Source organism: Arachis ipaensis, chromosome B1, assembly GCF_059453495.1.
Source record: "Arachis ipaensis isolate K30076 ecotype BB chromosome B1, ASM5945349v1, whole genome shotgun sequence".
In the NCBI taxonomy this organism is placed as follows: domain Eukaryota; kingdom Viridiplantae; phylum Streptophyta; class Magnoliopsida; order Fabales; family Fabaceae; genus Arachis; species Arachis ipaensis.
The window spans coordinates 58,876,105-58,898,724 of record NC_142436.1 but is presented as its reverse complement, the minus strand read 5'-3'; the positions used below and the strand labels follow the sequence as shown (position 1 = coordinate 58,898,724).

Sequence of the window (22,620 nt, the reverse complement as noted above, 5' to 3'; positions counted from 1 at the left end):
TAACTGTTCCCCTTTTTGATGTTATTCAACAGGTACCTAAATACGCAAAGTTTCTAAAGGATTTGTGCATACATAAAGATAAAATTAATGAATTATAAATTATTCCTTTAGGTAGTTCTATATCTGCTTTGATGGGATATATACCTGAAAAATGTAGTGATCCATGTCCATGTATGGTTAACTGTACCATTGGAGGTGTAAATTTTTCTAACTGCATGTGTGATTTAGGAGCATGTGTTAGTATAATGCCTTTGTCTATATATGATACTTTGAGGCTCCCTCCCTTAAAATGGTTGGCAGCTCGTTTTGTGTTAGCAGATAAAAGCATTATTACAGTAGTTGGAATTGCTGAAGATGTATTAGTGAGCATTAAGGGGCTCACATTTCCCATTCATTTCTACATCCTGGAAATGCCCTTTAATGACTCAGGAAGACCATCATCAATCCTGCTTGGAAGACCATTCCTGAAGACTTCAAAGTTCAAGCTGGAAGCATTCTCAGGAACTTACTCATTTGAGATAGATGGCAGAACATTGAGTTTCAGTTTAAATAAAGCTATGAAGCATCCTCTGGAAGATCATTCTATCTTCCAATACAACATTATTGATGAAACTGTAGTTGAAGTTCACCAGGAAGAATTAGAAGAGAAGTACATGGAGCAAGGTCCAAGTGTGGGGATACTTTCTGAAAACAATGAGAAGACTTTACCATTATCACCTGCCCCGGATAATCCAGAGCCTAGCTATGAGCAGAAATTAGAATTAAAGCCCCTTCCTCCACACCTCAAATATGCTTACCTTGAGGACAAGCAGAAGTTCCCAATCATCATTGCAAAGGAACTCACTTCTCAACAGGAAGAAGAGCTACTCAGTGTGCTGAGAAAACATAAGAAAGCAATTGGATGGAGCTTGGCGGATATAGTAAGCATTAGCCCTCAAGTTTGTGAACACAGAATATTCTTAGAAGAGGGAGCAAAGCCTGTCTGTCAGTCTCAAAGAAGATTGAATCACACCATCTTAGAAGTTGTCAAGAAAGAAGTAACCAGACTACTTGAAGCAGATATCATTTACCCCATCTCAGACAGTGAATGGGTCAGTCCAGTACAAGTGATGCCCAAGAAATCTGGAGTCACAACAATAAGAAATGAGCATGGAGTGCTCCTGACAACTAGAGTGTAGAATTCATGGAGAGTTTGCTGATGCACGGAAAACTTGTCTCACAACAAATCTCCCTTTGGCAAGTGTACCGAAGTTGTCGTCAAGTAAAAACTCACAATATAGTGAGGTCGAATCCCACAGGGATTGATTGATCAAGCAACTTTAATTAGAAGAATGTTCTAGTTGAGCGAATCCAGAATTTGGGTTGAGAGTTGCAAAAATTAAAATGGCGGGAATGTAAATAACAGAAAAGTAAATGCTAGAATTAAAGGACTGGAAGTAAATGACTGGAAATAAATTGCAGAATTGTAAATGGGAATGGGGGATTTGCTCATAAAAGTAAATGACAGAAATTAAAGAGAATGGGTAAGATCAGAGATGGGGAGTTCATTGGGCTTAGGAGATGTTGCAATTCTCCGGATCAAGTTCATTTTCATCTCTTCCTCAATCAATGCACTCATTGATCTCCTTGGCAATCTTAAGTGATTGAATTACAATTTCTTACAATTCAATCTCTCAAATCTTGATCAATAGCCAATTCCTTGGTCAATTGCTCATGAGAAGAGATGAAGTATGGTCACTGATTATACCACATGCATTTCCCAAACCAAGTATTGAGAGGGTTATAGTCACATACCCATCCAAACCCAATTTGGTCCAGCATGAGAAAGCATTTCTAGCTTGATCTCTTCATTCCTCTTTCAAGGTTCAAAAGAGATCCAAGTTTGAATAGCTTCTCTTCCAAGATAACTACTCAATGGGATGAAGATCGAAAGCTTTCAAGTAAAATCAAGAGGAAAGATAGAAGAAGAATAATAAAAATTAGTATTGATCCATCAAATTACAACAGAGCTTCCTAACCCAATGAAATGGGTTTAGTTGTTCATAGCTCTTGAAAATGAAAACAAAGATGGAGAATACATCATAAAACTAGAAATTGTAAAGAAAGTAAAATACAGAGAGTAGTTCTCCTTTTTCCCAGCCTCCAGAACTTCTTTACAATTCAAAGCTACTCCTATATATACTACTCTTCTCAGCTTCTAGTTTACTCTTCAAGTCTTGGGCCTTTGGATCTTGAGTTTGAAGCAGTTCTTTTCTTCATTTGGGCTTGGCTTTACTTGCAGAGAGAAAGTGCTAAGTGGGCAGAGACTTCAGCTCAGGACGTTAGGGGTGTTAATATTTAGTGAGAATATAAGTTCGAGAACGTTAGTGACACTTAACATTATCACTAACGTTCCAATGCACCCCCTTGCCTTACGTTAAAACCCACGTTAACTAGGTTAACGTGGCTTTTAACGTTGCCTTGTTAATCCTTCGAGAATGTTAGTGACACTCAACATTGTCACTAACGTTCCAGTGTGCCCCTTCTTGTTTCACGTTAAAGCCCATGTTAACTAGGTTAACGTGGCTTCTAACGTGGTCCTTGCCAACCTTCGAGAACATTAGTGACACTCAACATTGTCACTAACGTTCCAATGTGCCCCTGGGTCTCACGTTAGAGTCCACGTTAACTAGGTTAACGTGGCCTCTAACGTAGCCATCTTTAGCCATCCCAACGTTAGTGACAATGTTGAGTGTCACTAACGTTGGCTCATCCTTCATCCCTCATCGTTAGCTTCCACGTTAACTAAGTTAACGTGGAGGTTAACGTGACTCTTGGGGGTTGTGTGGTTGCTTCAACGTTAGTGACAATGTTGAGTGTCACTAACGTTGTCGACAACTCTTCATCCTTTACGTTAGTTCCCACGTTAACCAAGTTAATGTGGGAGTTAACGTGGTACCTTGCACCATAGGCCAACGTTAGTGACAATGTTGAGTGTCACTAACGTTGGCTTCTCTTCCCCCCTTAACGTTAGAGGCCACGTTAACTAGGTTAACGTGGCTTCTAACGTGGCCACTTATGAGTAATTGCCAACGTTAGTGACAATGTTAAGTGTCACTAACGTTGGCTCAACTTCTCTTCTCCATGTTAGAGTTCACGTTAACTTAGTTAATGTGACTCTCTAACGTGGGCATTGATGGCTTTTTGAGAATGTTATTGGCAATCACTTTTCTCATTAATCTTGCAAGTTACCTCCCCTTTTCTTGCTTCCTTTTTGGTCTTGAAATCAAGCAATAAAGTGCATCAAAGCTCTAGTCCAAGTCATGAGTAATGCAACATAATATTTGTCACTAAACTTATGCAAAATCCTCATGAAATTATGTAAAATGCACAATGTATGCTTGAATCAAGGCATAAGTGAATATTTACCCAAAACTAGCTTATTTCCTAAAGAAATGTATGAAACTATCCTAAAAACAGTAAAGAAAAGGTCAGTGAAACTGGCCAAGATGCCCTGGCATCACAACACCAAACTTAAAGCTTGCTTGTCCCTAAGCAAGTACTGGAACAAGAGAATGATGAATGGAATATCCAGAGGAATGAGTCGTCCTTGTGGAAGTCATATTACTGATTTTATGGTGGTTTCATGCATAGCAACTTAGGTTCATTCCATTACTGGCTTTCAGACCTTTATCATGTCCCTAAACACTTACTTTGTTTATATCTCATGAGACTTTTATTCATTGATCCTTTTATTGTTATTTCAAGGGTTATTTGTGTTATTTAGGCTAAGTGCTCTGTAAGGGGGCAACTCTTTAAGATAAGCTTTCAGCCAACACTCCCGAACCAGTTGGTTCAAGGTGCTAGGTGTTGAAGCACCCCTAAGGACTTACTCCCTCAAGTCTCTCCCCCATACATACACACCACAGGCATATAGTTTATTTATTTTCTTTTCTTGAGACCTTGGTGTCCAGCACCTCTTTGGGTTACTAAATGCTCCGTAGTGAGGGTTACTCTTGATAGTGGATTTTCAGCTGATAATCCCGGGTTAGTTAACCCAAGTTACCAAGTGATAAAGCACCCCTAAGAGCTTATTCATCCAAGTAGATCCCTCACACAGGAGCACCACAGACACTTGCCTCAAGCTTAAAACCATTGATGCCTAGCCTTATTGATTACTCTTTTTCTTTTGTTTTTCACTTCCATTGTTCTTTCCCTTTTCTCTTCTTAGGATCTTGTTATTAACTTAGTCTCATGAGTGTATCCAAAGCAAAGTATTCAGGATAGATAGTTGTCCTCCTAGCCTTGTGGTTGAACCAACTTAGCTAACTTATGACTACCCCAAAGATTCATGAATGCACTTCCACAATATAAACTCCACTCTGGTCTTTTACAAACATAATCATTCTCTTTTTATTTGATTTAAAGGGACAAGCTTACAAGTAGGTTAAGTGATGGTGCAGTGACATAAAGACCAGTGCACATAGACTCTCTTCAATACCAAAAACTAAAAAAACAACATGATTTGAAAAAGGTTCAAACATAACATGGAAGCAAGTTCTATTTCATACAAGATCTTCCTTATTTAAAACACAGAGAAAGATGGAACAAAGAAGGAGCTCCACCACCTTTTACTGTTGTGGATGTCCACGCTCTTTTCCTTGCTTGTCCTCCTTGTTTCCTCTTGCATTTCCTCGCATCCGTGCCAATCTTGCTTGCTTCCAATCCTCAAGTGCCTTCCTCACTGACTCATGACTCTCTTCCACCCTGTCTTTTCTTTTGTGCTAATTCATCCTTCATTTCATCATACTTGGCTATTTCTGGATGCAATATTGGCAGCTGTCCCACTAAGTAGCCGAGCCTGGCTTGAGTATTTATCTGATGTCCTGTTTGACTCATGTAAACTCCTTCTGCGAATGCCCTTTGCTCGTCCAATAGTTCTTCCTGTTCTATTTGTCTTCGATGCATCTCATGTATGTGTGCCCCTTGATGTGCTTGGATGTTGATTAGCCTCTGGGTGGATTCTTGTTGCTCATTTTGCCTTTGTTCCATCCTGTTGAATGCTTCTCCCCATTGTTGTCCTTGGCTTAGTTGCTGTTCCATCATTTGCCTTTGCCACTCATCTTGCTGCCCCATCATCTGTAGTTGAAGCTCTTTCTGTGCTCCTTGGCTTTCCAAATATTGTCTAGGTAAGCTATCAATGGCTTCCTGTAATTGGTGCATGTCCAAGGTCTGTGGTGCTTGTCCCTCTAAGACTTGTCCTTCAACTACTTGAGGGGCTGTCCTCTTTCTTTGCTTTCGTTGAGGCAGGGGGAGTGCTGCAGCATTCATCCTTCGGACCGTTATTGGAATGCCTTCCTTTATCCAAACGGGGTCCTCATCTTTAAAAACCACCCTAGCTTTCTTGCATATTCGGTAAATAGTGCTGGGGTAACCTAATGTTCCTCTTGAGTTGCTTTTCTCTGCCATCTTTCTAATTCCTTGAGCTATGATCTCATGAACTTTGATATCTCCTCCCTTGAGTATACAATGCACCATTGTTGCTCTCTCGAGATTCACCTCTGAGTTGTTTGCAGCTGGGAGGATAGACCTCCTCACTAGCTCAAACCACCCCTTGGCTTCAGGAGTGAGGTCTGTTCTCTTAATGAACTTTGGTTTATTTCCAGCACCCCTTTCCCAGTCAGCTCCTGGTACACAAAGGTCTCATAAAAGCTGGTCATAATTGGGGTTGTTGTCCAATCTTGAGTGATAACTTTCTTCTTCAAACGGTATAGACCGTAGCTTCAGTGCCCTCATTACACTCATGGGACCAAAATCCACCATTGTTCCTCTCACAAAGCTTGTATATGACTCATCTTTCTTATCATACCTGACTGCATTTGCATAAAATTCTCTTATGAGATTTGCATTCACCTTAGTGATCGGGTCAGTGAGGAGCTCCCATCTTCTCCTTTCTACCTTCTCTGTGATTTCGGGGCATTCAGTCTTCTTAACTTGGAATCCCAGCTCATAAATGATTTTCTTATCAACCATCCACCCGTATTGCAATGCATGATGCAAGCTTCTAAATCTCTTCTCATCATATGGGTGTTCTTCCATGGGTTCCTTCCCTTCCCTTCTCTTAGAACTTGAAGATGCCATGAATGATGGTTAATATGTGAAGGTGGTAAGGTTGTGGAGACTTTTGGTTGTTTAGGGTTTTATGGCAGTGAAGAGAGTAGGAAAAAATGTTTATGATTGATAGAGGGTGTCTTGTACAGAAAGGAAGAGTGGTGAAGGGTGTGTGATGACAATGAAGGGTAATACGGACAAGGGTTGTTTATATAGAGAAGTTGTGAAGGAATGGAGGGTGTAGATTGATGAAATAGTCACTTGATGGACGGTTGGGGTTATGCATGGCTAGAAGACAAGGATCATCACTTTATGATGGGGATTGCTCAGTCTTCTAGGAGTCCTATTTTTTTCAATGTTGCATGGCAACATTTTCCAATGTATTCCCTCTTTTGTTGTGTCCGAACCTTCTTTGTTTGGTTGTCCAATCTATCCCTTTTAATGCTCCTTTTTCCTTCCTATAAAGATTTGAAATAAGGAAATTAATATCATAAAAAAAAATCTACGGCTAGAATAAAAATGAAAGAAAGGATTTGATTGTTTGTTTATGAATTCCAACTAACTAACTAACTATTGGTGGGTCCTTATATGCATTTTGGTGGCACCATGAGGTGACACCAAACTTAGTTTGGATCACTGTGATGAAAGTTTTGTGTTCAAAGCTCCCAAGACTAGCATGCAACTTGGTTTGCTTTGAACACCAAACTTGTTCCTCACTATATTCTGCATAAGAAGATTTTCACCAATTGTTTGTTAAGTTTGGATTGAAGCTCATAAAGATTGACTTATTCATTATCATCTGAAAGCATATAAAACATGGGTTGCCTCCCATGAAGCGCTTCTTTAGCGTCACTAGCTTGACGTTTTTCCTTCATCATGGTGGTTGGTAGTGCTTAAAGTCCTCCCCTCTTGCTGTGGATTTATATCCATTGGTTGGATCAATAATCTCCACATGTTCTAGGGAAAGAACTCTGTTGATAGTGAAGACCTTGGGTAATTGAGATGGCACAGTAGGGAGATTAGGGGGAATATCTGGGAAGTAGGCTGAGACAACTCTATCCCCTGGAGAGAAGTCTTCTGTAGGGATCTTCTTGTTCTTCCACCCTCTTGGTACCTTCTTCTTTGTTTCGTTTGAGGTTGCCTTTCCCTTGGTGACCTCTTTTTCTAAAGGAGCTGTGGTGCTGTCTTCACCTGCCTCTAGAGGTTTAGGTTCCTCCAACTTTTCCTTGAGCTGTGGCAATTGCTGTTTTCCTTGTTTGTCAGTTAAGGGGATCTCAGAATGAACTGGCTGTGCTTCAGTGCTTGTTTCCTCCTTCAGTGTCTCAGTATCATTTGTGCTTAGTTCCTTGTCCTCTTGATCTGTTTCTTGCGAGAGTTTGAAAACATTGAAGCTGTGTCGTTCATCATGGATTTTCAATATTAGCTCCCCTTTCTCTACATCAATAAGTGCTCTGGCCGTAGCTAGGAATGGTCTTCCCAATATGATTGGATGAGTGTGACTCTCTTCCATGTCCAGAATGACAAAGTCTGTTGGGAGAAAGTACTTCCCAACCTTTAGCAACACATTTTCCACCACTCCTATTGCTTGCTTTTGAGTTTTGTCAGCCAGTCTGATAATGACATCTGTGGGCATTATCTCATTGATCTGCAGCCTCTTCACCAGGGATAAGGGCAGTAAGTTGATGCTGGCCCCTAAATCACATAGTGCTCTGTCGAACATGTTTTCACCTATGGCACAAGGTATATGAAAACTTCCTGGGTCTCTTCTTTTTATGGGCAACTCAGGTTGAATAAGGGCACTACATTCCTTGTTCATCACTATAGTCTGCCCTCCCTTGAGTGAGCTTTTCCTAGGAAGAAGTTCCTTCATATACTTGATGAATGCAGGCATTTGTTGAATTGCCTTGATGAATGGTATGTTCACATGCAGAGATGCAAACAAGTCTAGGAACCTTGAGTATATTCTTTTTCCCACAGCACCATTGAGCAGTTGAGGGAATGGTGCATAGAACTTCAGCAGCTCTTGTTGTGAGATTTCTGGTTCTTTGTGATCTCTATCCTCCTCCTTTGTTGAGTTGTCTTCAGGTTGTTTGCACACTTTGCTTTGCTTGTCTTCAATCTCTTGATCACTTGTAGTGACCATTTTGCAATCTTCCCATCTTACTTTCTTTGCTTCTCCCTTGGGGTTTTTCTCCATGTCACTTGGGAAGCTATCAATAGGTTTGGGAATCTTCTCAGCTAAATATCCCACCTGGAATTCCAGCTTCCTGATGGTCTCTCCCTGGTTCTTAATATTGGCTCGCACCTCCTCTTTGAACACCTTATTTTCTTGAATCTCTTGGCATATTCCTTCAAGTAAGGCTTCAATCTTAGAGAACTTGTCATCAATTAATGAGTGATTCGGGGTAGACGTGTTGTTTTGGTTTTGATAAGTATGTGGAGAAGTGTTGTTGTGGGGGTGTTGAGATGTCCTCTGGGTGAATTGCTGGTGAGCTGCATTGTTGTTGGAGTTGTAACGTCTCTGGTCTTGGTTTTGATCTTGCTCACTTCCCCACCCAAAGTTTGGGTGGTTTCTCCATCCAGGGTTGTAAGTTTTTGAGTATGGATCATAGTTTTTCCTTGGTGAATTCCCAATGTAGTTGGCTTGCTCCTGACTACCCTCTGCTTCTTCATGCACTCCTTCTTGTGTTGTTGATGAAGTGGAGATTGCTGCTACTTGGTTCCTCTCCATCTTCTTGGTGAGGTCAGCCAGCTACTGGGTAATGAGCTTGTTTTGGGCCAACAGAGCATCTACATTGTTTAGCTCCATCACTCCTCTTGTGTTCACTAGCATTTTTCTGTTAGTTTTAGTAGTTTTATGCATTTTCTTGAGCTTTAAGTAATCAAGAATGGTTAAATGAATAACAAAGCAATGAACCATCCAAACAGTATGATTTTGATGCAAATTCCATGAGTTTTAGTTATATTACTTGAATGCTATGAATGGAAGAATTCTCATGAAATTTTGCAAGACTTTGATGCAATTGTTTGGATGATTTCAGGGAAGAAGAGGCTAAGCAAGGAAGCAACAAAATCAATAAAGGAAGCTTGAATATCACATGTGGAGTTTAAGTTCCAGTTTAAGCCTAAACTGGAGCTTAAACGCCAGAATCATGAAGGCTAAGAAATGCTGGAATTGAAGTTTAACCTCCAGTTTAACCTTAAACTGGAGGTTAAACGCCAGAATGAAAGTCTCACCAAAGAAGCATTTCCACGTTTAACCTCCAGTTTAACCTTAAACTGGAGGTTAAACGCCAGAATGAGAATGCCACTCAGGAAGGAGTTCCACGTTTAACCTCCAGTTTAACCTTAAACTGGAGGTTAAACGCAAGAAATGGGAAAAGCACCAGGGAGCCATTTCCACGTTTAAGCTCCAGTTTGACCTCAAACTGGAGCTTAAACGTGTTCGACCAAGTTTTCTCCTCCAGGGTTGCTCTCTCCATTTCCACGTTTAAGCTCCAGTTTAACCTTAAACTGGAGCTTAAACGTGTTCGACACCTCCAGGGCTACCTTCCTCCTCTTCCACGTTTAAGCTCCAGTTTAACCTTAAACTGGAGCTTAAACGTGTTCGACCTCCAGGATGGCTTTCTCCTCTTCCACGTTTAAGCTCCAGTTTAACCTTAAACTGGAGCTTAAACGTGTTCGACCTCCAGGGCTGCCCTTCCTATCTCCACGTTTAAGCTTCAGTTTAACCTTAAACTGAAGCTTAAACGTGTTCGACTACATGACTCTCCAGGGCTGCCTTCTTCAATTTCCACGTTTAAGCTTCAGTTTAACCTTAAACTGAAGCTTAAACGTGCTTCTACAAAAGGCTTCACTGGAAGTGTCTGGCGTTTAAGCTGCAGTTTAAGCTTAAACTGCAACTTAAACGCCACTCTTGGAAAAGGTTTCTGGGCCAAAAATATTGCGGTTTAAGTTAGTCTTTGAGCACAAACATTAACTTAAACTTACTCTGGTATGAAACCCAATTGAATATCATGGTTTATGGGATTGGGCCTGAAGGATTGATGAGTCTGAAATTTCAAATTGTTGAGTCATGTATTACTATTTGATTATCACTAAGTTGGCTCAATGAATGTTACAGAATTTGGATCAGCAGCCTCATCAAGATTATGGATCATAAACCCAAAACAAAAGGGAAGCAGGGAGAGGCCTCAAAGCCCAAGAAACACAACAGAAGCTCAATATAGAAAGTGTATAAATAGGATAGAATTCAAGTTAGGAAGGACTTTTACCTTTCCATTTGGCTAGTTTTCATATCTTTGTAATTGAATTCAGAGCTATGACTCACTAAACCCCCTTTCATTGGGTTAGGGAGCTCTATTGTGATTCAATGAATCAATAATAGTTTATCTTCTTCTTAAATCTTTTCTCTTGAATTTTGTTAGAAAGCTTCTCGATCTAATTCCATTGGGTAGTTGTCTTGGGAAAGAAACTACCCATAATTGGAATCCTTCGGAACCTTGGGAAAGGAATGGAGGATTCATGCTAGAGAAGCTTTCTCACAGTGAATTGCATTGGGGTTTGGATGGATATTGTGACATGTAATCCTACCAAATTGTGGTTCATGAAACTGTGTGGTATAATCAGTGATCGAGCATCATCTCTTCTTATGAACATTTAAACCAAGGGATTGGGAATTTGTTTGTTTTTAGAGAGAATTGGTGAGCCAAGGGATTGGGATCCAATCATATAAGATTGCCAAGCAAAATTCAATGAACGCATTGGTTGAGGAAGAGATAAACATGTTTTGATTCGGAGATCTCAATATCTCCTATAACCCAATGAATTCCCCATTTCTGATCTACCACTTTCTCTTTACATTCTGCAACTCAATTCATGCAATCACCCCCATTCCCTTTTAATTTCAGCAATTTAGCTTCTGCTCTTTAATTCATGCAATTTAAGATTCCGCCATTTAAATTTCTTGTCATTTACGTTTCCCGCCAATTTTACATTCCGCAATTCTCATATAAATCTTGATTCCGCTCAACTAGAACATATTTCTAATCCGAATTGCTCACTCAACCAATCTTTGTGGGATTCGACCTCACTCTATTGTGAGTTTTTACTTGACGATAACCGGTGCACTTGTCGGAAGGAATTTTGCCGATCGTGCAATTTCCTAAATCGTAGCATAACAAGTTTATGCGCATCAAGTTTATGGCGCCGTTGCCGGGGATTGGTTTTCGATTGACAATTCTCAAATTGGAAGTTAACTAGATTGAGCATTTTTTTTTTGTTTTGATTAATTCAGTACAAGTTACTTGTTGAATGTTAATTTCTGCACTCTGTTACATGCTTTCTTTCTTTATGCCTTTAAATTCAAGCAACTAACTCACTGACTCACTAACTGTTTGAATTAATTCCTCAATTGCTCTAACCATACTCTTCCATTAACCAAGAGTATTTCACTTGTTTGTTGCCTGTGCTGTGTTCTTGTATGACAGGTAGGAGAGGAGAGACATCAACTCCTCCATATACCGAACCAGAGAGGACCCTTCATAGACTTAGAAGGGAAGCAAGAGGGAAGAGAGTACTGGGAGAAGAAGAATCTGAAGGAGAATCTGAGGACAATTTTGAGGAAGCTCTAGACCTCAACATGGAGAGAGAAGTTCACAACCATGAGAGAGCTGATGGAAACAATGCTATTCCCGAGAGGAGGGTTCTTAGTTCATACATAAACCCAACCTCTGGGAATTGTGGTAGCAGCATTCAGAAACCACCCATTCAGGCCAACAATTTTGAGCTCAAACCACAGCTAATATCACTTGTGGAGAATCATTGTTCATTTGGTGGGAGTGCTAATGAAGATCCAAATCAACATCTCACAAAATTTCTGAGAATTTGCGACACTGTGAAGTCCAATGGAGTCCAGGAAGATGCCTATAAACTGCTTTTGTTCCCATTTTCACTTAGGGACAAGGCAGCTAAGTGGCTGGAATCATTCCCAAGGGGGAGCCTAACAACATGGGATGAGGTAGAAAGCAAGTTTCTGGCACGTTTCTACCCCCCACAAAAGGTCAATAGGCTTCGATCTGAGGTTCAGACTTTTAGACAACAAGATGGTGAAACTCTCTACGAGGCATGGGAGAGGTTCAAGGATTTGACAAGGAAATGCCCACCAGACATGTTCCATGACTGGGTGCAATTGCATATTTTCTATGATGGACTTTCTTATGAATCAAGGAAGGCTGTAGACCATTCATCAGGAGGTTCATTGAACAGGAAAAAGACTGTGGAAGAAGCCATTGAAGTGATTGAGACAGTGGCTGAGAATGAGTACTACTATGCTTCAGAGAGACACAACACTAAGGGAGTCATGGAGCTGAACCATGTTGATACAATTTTAGCCCAAAACAAGGTGTTTGCCAAGCAACTAGCAGAGCTTACCAGGCAATTAGAAACAAAGCAAGTGGCTGCAATACACACACAAGATCAAGAGGAAGTAAGCATTGAAGGAGGTGATTGGGAAGAGGCCAACTATGTGGGAAACCAACAAAGGCAATCATATGATCCACATTCCAACACTTACAACCCAGGATGGAAAAACCACCCAAACTTTGGGTGGGGGAACCAACAAACCCAACCACAAAACCACAAACCTTACAACCACAACCAACATAACAATTCCACATACCGAAATTCCAACCAAAGATCATACCAAGCCACACAAAACACTTACTCCCAACCATCATATCATGGCCAAAATAATCAACCTACCCAACTTAATCCGAACCAACAATTTCAAGATCAATTAAACCGGATAGAAGGAATGATGGCAACCATGAGTCAAGACATAACCGAATTGAAAAGCTTCAGGGATGATGTGAGAGCTACCTTAAGAAACCATGGTGAAAAACTCAAGAGGATGGAGTCTCAAGTAGGAGAGCTATCTCAACAGGCCCCCAAATCAACTGCAGTGTTCCCTAGTGACACAGAAAAGAATCCTAAAGGGGAACAAAAGAGAGTGAGATGGGAAGAATGCAAGGCCATCACCATATTGAAGGAAGTTTCAGAAGAAGAAGGAATCAGGCCCTCAGAGTAGGAGCCAGAAATCTTGAAGGAAGGTGTGGAAGAAGTTAAGCAGGAAGGTGAAACTGAGCAAGCCAAGGAACTGCAAAAAGGCACGATGGAAACATACCAACCAAAAGCACCATTTCCTCAGAGGATAGGAGGAGGTGAAAAAGGGAAAACCTATTCAAGGTTTTTAGAGACATTTAAGTCTCTCCATATCAATATTCCCTTTCTTGAGATTCTCCATCAAATGCCTACACACATCAAGTATTTAAAGGAATTGTTGAGCAAGAAAAGATTTTTGAAGGGAGGACAAACGGTAACAATGAACAAAGAATGCAGTGCCCTCATCAAGAAGGACACAGTCTCTAAGAAAACAGACCCAGGAAGTTTTCATATTCCTTGCATCATAGGAGAAACAAAAATTGACAGAGGATTCTGTGATCTAGGAGCTAGCATAAATGTGATGCCTCTAACTCTTATGAGGAGGCTACAACTGAATGAGGTGAGATCCACTGATGTAATCATACAACTGGCTGACAAAACTCAGAAGCAAGCTGAAGGGGTGGTTGAGAATGTGCTGGTGAAAGTGGGAGATTATTACTTCCCCACAGACTTTGTCATTTTGGACATGGAGGAAAGCTACCTACACCCTATCATTCTGGGAAGACCATTTCTAGCCACTACTAGAGCGCTCATAGATGTAGAACAAGGAGAGCTAATTCTGAGAATACATGATGAACAGCTCATTTTCAAAGTTTTCAAACCTGCATCTGAGCCTGAACCAGAACCTGAAAAGCCTAAGGATGATAGTAGCCATCTGTGTTTGGAGGGAAGTAATCCAGCAGCTGAAACTCTAAAACAGTCCTTGGAAGGCAAACAGAAGTTGCAAGAGTTAAAGCCACAAGAATCAATGGAAACAGATCAGAAGGATCTTCCTAGCATAAGGGTCAATGAAGAAATCCTCAAGAGAAAGGGAAGAATGATAGGGAAATTACCAAGAGGGTGGAGAAACAAGAAAATTCCCACTGAAGGTTTTTCTCCGGGAGATAAAGTGATATCAAGTCATTATCTGCCAATTCCACCTGGCTTCAAAACCATTCCTTCCCAGCTCCCTCAAGTGTTCACAATCAGGAAAGTTCTTTCTATGGAACATTTAGAGGTCATGAAGGAATCAAGTGGGGACGTTTGCATAGTGAGAGGAGAAGACGTCAAGCACTACAATCCACCCTAACAAGGGACAACCGTCAAGCTAGTGACGTTAAAGAAGCGCTTCATGGGAGGCAACCCATGTTTTTAATATCCTTACTCTTTATTGTTTTGTTTTGCATCTAATAAAGCATGGTTTCTTATGCATGAACTTGAATCCTCAGGACGACTGCTGAAAGAGTGCACTAAACATTGCATGTAAAATACAATTTGTCTCTAAGTTTGGTGTGCCTGAAGGCACCCAAATTTTATTCAAAATGCATTCAATTTTTTTATGCAAAGTGCACAACCAAACATTAAGTTTGGTGTTCCTCTTTGAACACGGTTCATGAAAAGCAAGAAGTTCCTCTGGATTTCGAAATTCATGACAAGTAGACCATTCGCATGTTTTAATACTTTGGTTTCAATTACTTAGGATAGTAAATTTGTTTAGAATCAAAGAGCCAAAGTGACTATGATTTATTAGAATTATGCACATTCATTAAGGACAACCAATATGGATTTCATGTCATCAGGAGACTTTACCAAACACTAAGTTTGGTGTCCAGTAATAAGTGTGCATACATACACAAGTCACGGCTTTAAGCTCATGAAGTTAATCATTGATTTACATGTGCAAGTACTATTCATCATTCACATGGACCGAAAAATGATAGCACACTTGTTTGCTTGTGCAGGTACAAAAGAAAAGACAAAAATGGAGGAAAAAGACAAAGGGAGGTACGGTGCTTGGTCAAAAAGAAAGTTCACAAGTCTTTGAAGCTAACACATGGGAAAAGGAAGTTCTGCAAGAAAAGATTGCTACATGTACAACCTAATGCACCCAGAATACTTCCAAGAAAATGAAAAGCAATTCGTCCTTCTCCCTAATTCATATATTTACCATCAAGCCACCCTTCACAAGCCACCCTAGCCGTCCATTTTTCACTTACGGTATTATAAAGAACCACTTGGGGAACGAGTTCAACACCACCAAATCTCCTTCATGCACATTTCCTTCATCATAGCATAAACTATCTCTTGCCGAAAACAACCTCCCCACACTTCCAACAACACTTCTTGCTTCACCTTGTCAACTTTAGCTTGTCACTTACCCCAAAACTAAAGAACCAATGGCAGCTTCATCTAGCCACAAAAGAAGAAAAGACAAGCAACCAATGGAGGAGAACAGGGAATTCGATGCAAGGAGATACAAATCAGTTTTCCATGAGATTCAAGCCGAATGGATGAGACCTAAAAGGGTACTAGCTGAAGTTCCCTTTGACCTTGAAAAGGATGAGTTCCCAGGTGTTTGGGAGAAGATCAAAAAGAGGAAGTGGGAGCTCCTGACTAAGCCAATCACTAAAATCAACATCAACTTGGTGAAGGAGTTCTATGCAAATGCAGTGAGGGAAGACTCAACCAAGAAACCCACAAACAAAAGCTATGTGAGAGGGGTGGAAGTTGACTTCAGCCCCAAGGCAATCATGAAAACTCTTGGCCTGAAAAACATACATTTCAGCCAAGCAAGTTATGAGGAAAGGATGATAGGAGAACCTGACTACACGACTATTGCTGAAGATCTTTGTGCCATCAGAGCTGAATGGGTGAGAAAAACAAGAGGAGCTCCAAGAGTCTTGAGAAGGGGAGACCTAACACCTGAAGCTAAAGGGTGGTATGCAATAGTTAGGAGATCCATCCTACCCACTGCAAACTCTTCAGAAATAGTCCCTAAAAGAGCCATCTTGCTACATTGCATTATGGTGGGAGGGGAGATCAAAGTTCATAAACTCATTGCTGAACAGATACAAGAGTTTAGTGAGAAAAGTGACCCTGAATCCTGGCTCCACTTCCCTAGCACCATCATTAGACTATGCATCGATGCCCAAGTACCACTTGAGGATGAAAGACCTAATTGGCTATATCCTGGATTGGCCATAACTGCGTACAGAATGACTCTTGGCCCAACTCCTCCAAGACATACAAGAAGAAGAAATGAAGAAGGGCAACAAGCGGAAGCCGAGCAAGAAGCAGAACAAGAAGGACAAGAAGGAGAAGACAGAGAAGAAGAGCAAGAAGAGCAAGCAATTCCAGAAAGAAGACAACGAATTCCCAGAGACCCCATGGATATGAGCAGAATGCAGGAAATCATGGAAGGAATGTCTCAACAATACATGAGGTCTCAGGAGAGACAAGAGGACTTTCACCTAAAAATGATGGATATGCAAAGGAACTTTGAATCAAGATTCTTAGATCTGCAAAGGGAACAGAATTTACACTTACAGGAATCCTTCAGCCACATATGCCAACACCAAGATGCCAATGTCGTGGCAATCAAAGAAGCCACCACTTTACAGAATGCAAGATACTCAGTCCAAGCTGATTACAACATCAGTTCGCAAATCAAGCTTAACTACATAGGGGAACATCTACACAAGATGGACCCAGCATTCCCAGCTTTTGATGAGTATTTCAAAGGGAGGAAAGAAGGAGAAATAAACAAGGCAATGATCCTTGAAAAAGGAGTGGAAGAAACGATGAAAAAGGCTGGATTCTGGAAAAAGCTCATAAGAAAAGACAAAGGAAGCACAAGTGGTCAAAAAGAGGCAGGAAGCAAGAAGAAGCAGGATCCCAAGAATTAAGAAGAACCAAGCAATAAATAAGAAGTGGTCTCGTTCCTTAATAATCAAATGATAATTGGTGAATTGTCTTTATGAGCTTTCTTTCATCATAAGTCATTTAAGTTTTATGTGGAGTTTTTTTTTTTTTTCTAGTATGTTTGTCTGTTTATTGCTTTGAATAAAGTGAATGCCTAGATGTTTGGATATAACTTCACCTTCTTAAACAAATGCTTGCCATGCTTGTTCTGTTTCCTAAAATAAAAGAAAAGTTTGAACAAAAGTAACTTGGCTCAATTAGTGACAAATCAAGTAGAATTAAGTGGTGGTATGCATGCTTGATTGTTTAGTCAGATCACTGGAGATAGAGTGTAGAATTATCAATTTTTGTAGAAATTGAAAACTGTCTATGGATCTTGATGAATAAATGTCTTTGGCCATGAAAAAGAAAGAAAAAGAAGAAGAAAAAGCCACTGAAAAAGGCAACCAAAAAGCAAAAAAATTGAGAAAATAAGCTAGGCACCAATGGTTTGAACTTCCGAGACAAATGCCTGTGGTGTTTATGTATTAAGGATATGCTTGGATGAATAGGTTCTGAGGAGTGTTTCAACACTTGGTAACTTGGGTTAACTAACCCGGGATTATCAACCAAAAGTCCATTATCAAGAGCAACCTAAATACAAAACATTTAGTCACACAAAGAGGTGCTGGGCACCAATGTCTCAAGAAGAAATGTGAACTAAAATGCCTGGAGTGGATATGTGTAGTGCACTGATAAGAAAAAAAAAAAAGAAAATGCCAAAGGCTTGCACAACACATGACACCAAGCAAACAAGGAGCAAAGGAGCTCTAAGAAAAAGAAAAGAAAAACAAAGAAGAGAAAAGTGCCAAAGACATAAGAATAACAAGAGGCCATAGCAGTGTTTGATGGATGCAATGAAAAAGTGATAATCTTACCTGATAAGAATGAAAAAGTGATGCTGCAACTTTCTGCATAAAACCCTTCTGATGAACTTCAAATGCTTGCTAATATAGCCAATGTAATTGCTTTCTGTTTCATACTTTCTTCTCAAATAACTCAGGACTTGCTTAGGGACAAGCAAGTATTAAGTTTGGTGTTGTGATGCCAAGGCATCTTAGGCTAGTTTCACTAGCATTTTTCTGTTAGTTTTAGTAGTTTTATGCATTTTCTTGAGCTTTAAGTAACCAAGAATGGTTAAATGAATAACAAAGCAATGAACCATCCAAACAGTATGATTTTGATGCAAATTCTATGAGTTTTAGTTATATTACTTGAATGCTATGAATGGAAGAATTCTCATGAAATTTTGCAAGACTTTGATGCAATTGTTTGGATGATTTCAGGGAAGAAGAGGCTAAGCAAGGAAGCAACAAAATCAATAAAGGAAGCTTGAATATCACATGTGGAGTTTAAGTTCCAGTTTAAGCCTAAACTGGAGCTTAAACACCAGAATCATGAAGGCTAAGAAATGCTGGAATTGAAGTTTAACCTCCAGTTTAACCTTAAACTGGAGGTTAAACGCCAGAATGAAAGTCTCACCAAAGAAGCATTTCCACGTTTAACCTCCAGTTTAACCTTAAACTGGAGGTTAAACGCCAGAATGAGAATGCCACTCAGGAAGGAGTTCCACGTTTAACCTCCAGTTTAACCTTAAACTGGAGGTTAAACGCCAGAAATGGGAAAAGCACCAGGGAGCCATTTCCACGTTTAAGCTCCAGTTTGACCTCAAACTGGAGCTTAAACGTGTTCGACCAAGTTTTCTCCTCCAGGGTTGCTCTCTCCATTTCCACGTTTAAGCTCCAGTTTAACCTTAAACTGGAGCTTAAACGTGTTCGACACCTCCAGGGCTACCTTCCTCCTCTTCCACGTTTAAGCTCCAGTTTAACCTTAAACTGGAGCTTAAACGTGTTCGACCTCCAGGATGGCTTTCTCCTCTTCCACGTTTAAGCTCCAGTTTAACCTTAAACTGGAGCTTAAACGTGTTCGACCTCCAGGGCTGCCCTTCCTATCTCCACGTTTAAGCTTCAGTTTAACCTTAAACTGAAGCTTAAACGTGTTCGACTACATGACTCTCCAGGGCTGCCTTCTTCAATTTCCACGTTTAAGCTTCAGTTTAACCTTAAACTGAAGCTTAAACGTGCTTCTACAAAAGGCTTCACTGGAAGTGTTTGGCATTTAAGCTGCAGTTTAAGCTTAAACTGCAACTTAAACGCCACTCTTGGAAAAGGTTTCTGGGCCAAAAATATTGCGGTTTAAGTTAGTCTTTGAGCACAAACATTAACTTAAACTTACTCTGGTATGAAACCCAATTGAATATCATGGTTTATGGGATTGGGCCTGAAGGATTGATGAGTCTGAAATTTCAAATTGTTGAGTCATGTATTACTATTTGATTATCACTAAGTTGGCTCAATGAATGTTACAGAATTTGGATCAGCAGCCTCATCAAGATTATGGATCATAAACCCAAAACAAAAGGGAAGCAGGGAGAGGCCTCAAAGCCCAAGAAACACAACAGAAGCTCAATATAGAAAGTGTATAAATAGGATAGAATTCAAGTTAGGAAGGACTTTTACCTTTCCATTTGGCTAGTTTTCATATCTTTGTAATTGAATTCAGAGCTATGACTCACTAAACCCCCTTTCATTGGGTTAGGGAGCTCTATTGTGATTCAATGAATCAACAATAGTTTATCTTCTTCTTCAATCTTTTCTCTTGAATTTTGTTAGAAAGCTTCTCGATCTAATTCCATTGGGTAGTTGTCTTGGGAAAGAAACTACCCATAATTGGAATCCTTCGGAACCTTGGGAAAGGAATGGAGGATTCATGCTAGAGAAGCTTTCTCACAGTGAATTGGATTGGGGTTTGGATGGATATTGTGACATGTAATCCTACCAAATTGTGGTTCATGAAACTGTGTGGTATAATCAGTGATCGAGCATCATCTCTTCTTATGAACATTTAAACCAAGGGATTGGGAATTTGTTTGTTTTTAGAGAGAATTGGTGAGCCAAGGGATTGGGATCCAATCATATAAGATTGCCAAGCAAAATTCAATGAACGCATTGGTTGAGGAAGAGATAAACATGTTTTGATTCGGAGATCTCAATATCTCCTATAACCCAATGAATTCCCCATTTCTGATCTACCACTTTCTCTTTACATTCTGCAACTCAATTCATGCAATCACCCCCATTCCCTTTTAATTTCAGCAATTTAGCTTCTGCTCTTTAATTCATGCAATTTAAGATTCCGCCATTTAAATTTCTTGTCATTTACGTTTCCCGCCAATTTTACATTCCGCAATTCTCATCTAAATCTTGATTCCGCTCAACTAGAACATATTTCTAATCCGAATTGCTCACTCAACCAATCCTTGTGGGATTCGACCTCACTCTATTGTGAGTTTTTACTTGACGATAACCGGTGCACTTGCCGGAAGGAATTTTGCCGATCGTGCAATTTCCTAAATCGTAGCATAACAAGTTTATGCGCATCACCTCCCCAGCATGATTTGCTCCACCTCCTCTGCCTTGGTTGTGAGTCTCTTCTTCATGATGATTTTCCATGTTTTCTTCCATGTTAGGTTCAAAGTATTCCTCAAAGTGTTCCTCCTCTTCTTCAGCACCAACTACATGTTTTTCTTTTGCCTCCCTCCTTAGTCTAAGGAAGGTTCTCTCAGGTTCAGAATCAAAGGAAGTTGAAGCCCTGCTTCTTCTCCCTGTCATACAACCAACAAGTACAAGCAAAGAAAATAGGTGCAGAAAGTATTTGTGTCAGAGTTATTGTTAGTTGTGGGTGATGTAATATATCAAACAGTTAGTGGGTTAGCAAACAGAATTGAAAATAACAAAGAAAAATAAACGGGTAGAGGGAGAATGGAAGAAGTTTAACTAAAACAAAAAGTAAATCACTCAAACAAAAAATGAAATTCACAAAATAAAATGCTCAATCTAGTGATCTTCCAATCTAATCATTGTTGATGCACAATCAATCCCCGGCAATGGCGCCATAAACTTGATGCACGAAAAACTTGTCTCACAACAAATCTCCCTTCGGCAAGTGTACCGAAGTTATCGTCAAGTAAAAACTCACAATAGAGTGAGATCGAATCCCACAGGGATTGATTGATCAAGAAACTTTAATTAGAAGAATGTTCTAGTTGAGCGAATCCAGATTTTGGGTTGAGAGTTGCAGAAATTAAAATGGCGGGAATGTAAATAACAGAAAAGTAAATGCTATAATTAAAGGACTGGAAGTAAATGACTGGAAATAAATTGCAGAATTGTAAATGGGAATGGGGGATTTGCTCATAAAAGTAAATGACAGAAATTAAAGAGAATGGGTAAGATCAGAGATGGGGATTTCATTGGGCTTAGGAGATGTTGCAATTCTCCGGATCAAGTTCATTTTCATCTCTTCCTCAATCAATGCACTCATTGATCTCCTTGGCAATCTTAAGTGATTGAATTATAATTTCTTGCAATTCAATCTCTCAAATCTTGATCAATAGCCAATTCCTTGGTCAATTGCTCATGAGAAGAGATGAAGTATGGTCATTGATTATACCACATGCATTTCCCAAACCAAGTATTGAGAGGGTTATAGTCACATGCCCATCCAAACCCAATTTGGTCCAGCATGAGAAAGCATTTCTAGCTTGATCTATTCATTCCTCTTTCAAGGTTCAAAAGAGATCCAAGTTTGAATAGCTTTTCTTCCAAGATAACTACTCAATGGGATGAAGATCGAAAGCTTTCAAGTAAAATCAAGAGGAAAGATAGAAGAAGAATAATGAAAATTAGTATTGATCCATCAAATTACAACAGAGCTCCCTAACCCAATGAAAGGGGTTTAGTTGTTCATAGCTCTTGAAAATGAAAACAAAGATGGAGAATACATCATAAAACTAGAAATTGCAAAGAAAATAAAATACAGAGAGTAGTTCTCCTTTTTCCCAGCCTCTAGAACTTCTTTACAATTCAAAGCTACTCCTATATATACTACTCTTCTCAGCTTCTAGTTTACTCTTCAAGTCTTGGGCCTTTGGATCTTGAGTTTGAAGCAGTTCTTTTCTTCATTTGGGCTTGGCTTTACTTACAAAGAGAAAGTGCTAAGTGGGCAGGGACTTCAGCTCAGGACGTTAGGGGTGTTAATATTTAGTGAGAATATAAGTTCGAGAACGTTAGTGACACTTAACATTGTCACTAACGTTCCAATGCACCCCCTTGCCTTACGTTAAAACCCACGTTAACTAGGTTAACGTGGCTTTTAACGTTTCCTTGTTAATCCTTCGAAAACGTTAGTGACACTCAACATTGTCACTAACGTTCCAGTGTGCCCCTTCTTGTTTCACGTTAAAGCCCACGTTAACTAGGTTAACGTGGCTTCTAACGTGGTCCTTGCCAACCTTCGAGAACGTTAGTGACACTCAACATTGTCACTAACGTTCCAATGTGCCCCTGGGTCTCACGTTAGAGTCCACGTTAACTAGGTTAACGTGGCCTCTAACGTAGCCATCTTTAGCCATCCCAACGTTAGTGACAATATTGAGTGTCACTAACGTTGGCTCATCCTTCATCCCTCATCGTTAGCTTCCACGTTAACTAAGTTAACGTGGAGGTTAACGTGACTCTTGGGGGTTGT

At 40.0% G+C, this 22,620-nt stretch overlaps 1 non-coding gene across 1 annotated transcript; it reads right to left on the bottom strand.

Annotated features, from left to right (window-relative positions):
- Nucleotides 1-12,157: 12,157 nt before the first annotated feature.
- On the bottom strand, nt 12,158-12,261 carry LOC148576712 (small nucleolar RNA R71). Its single transcript, XR_015903198.1, has one exon. It is a non-coding gene; the product is annotated as a small nucleolar RNA R71 (small nucleolar RNA).
- Nucleotides 12,262-22,620: the final 10,359 nt, after the last annotated feature.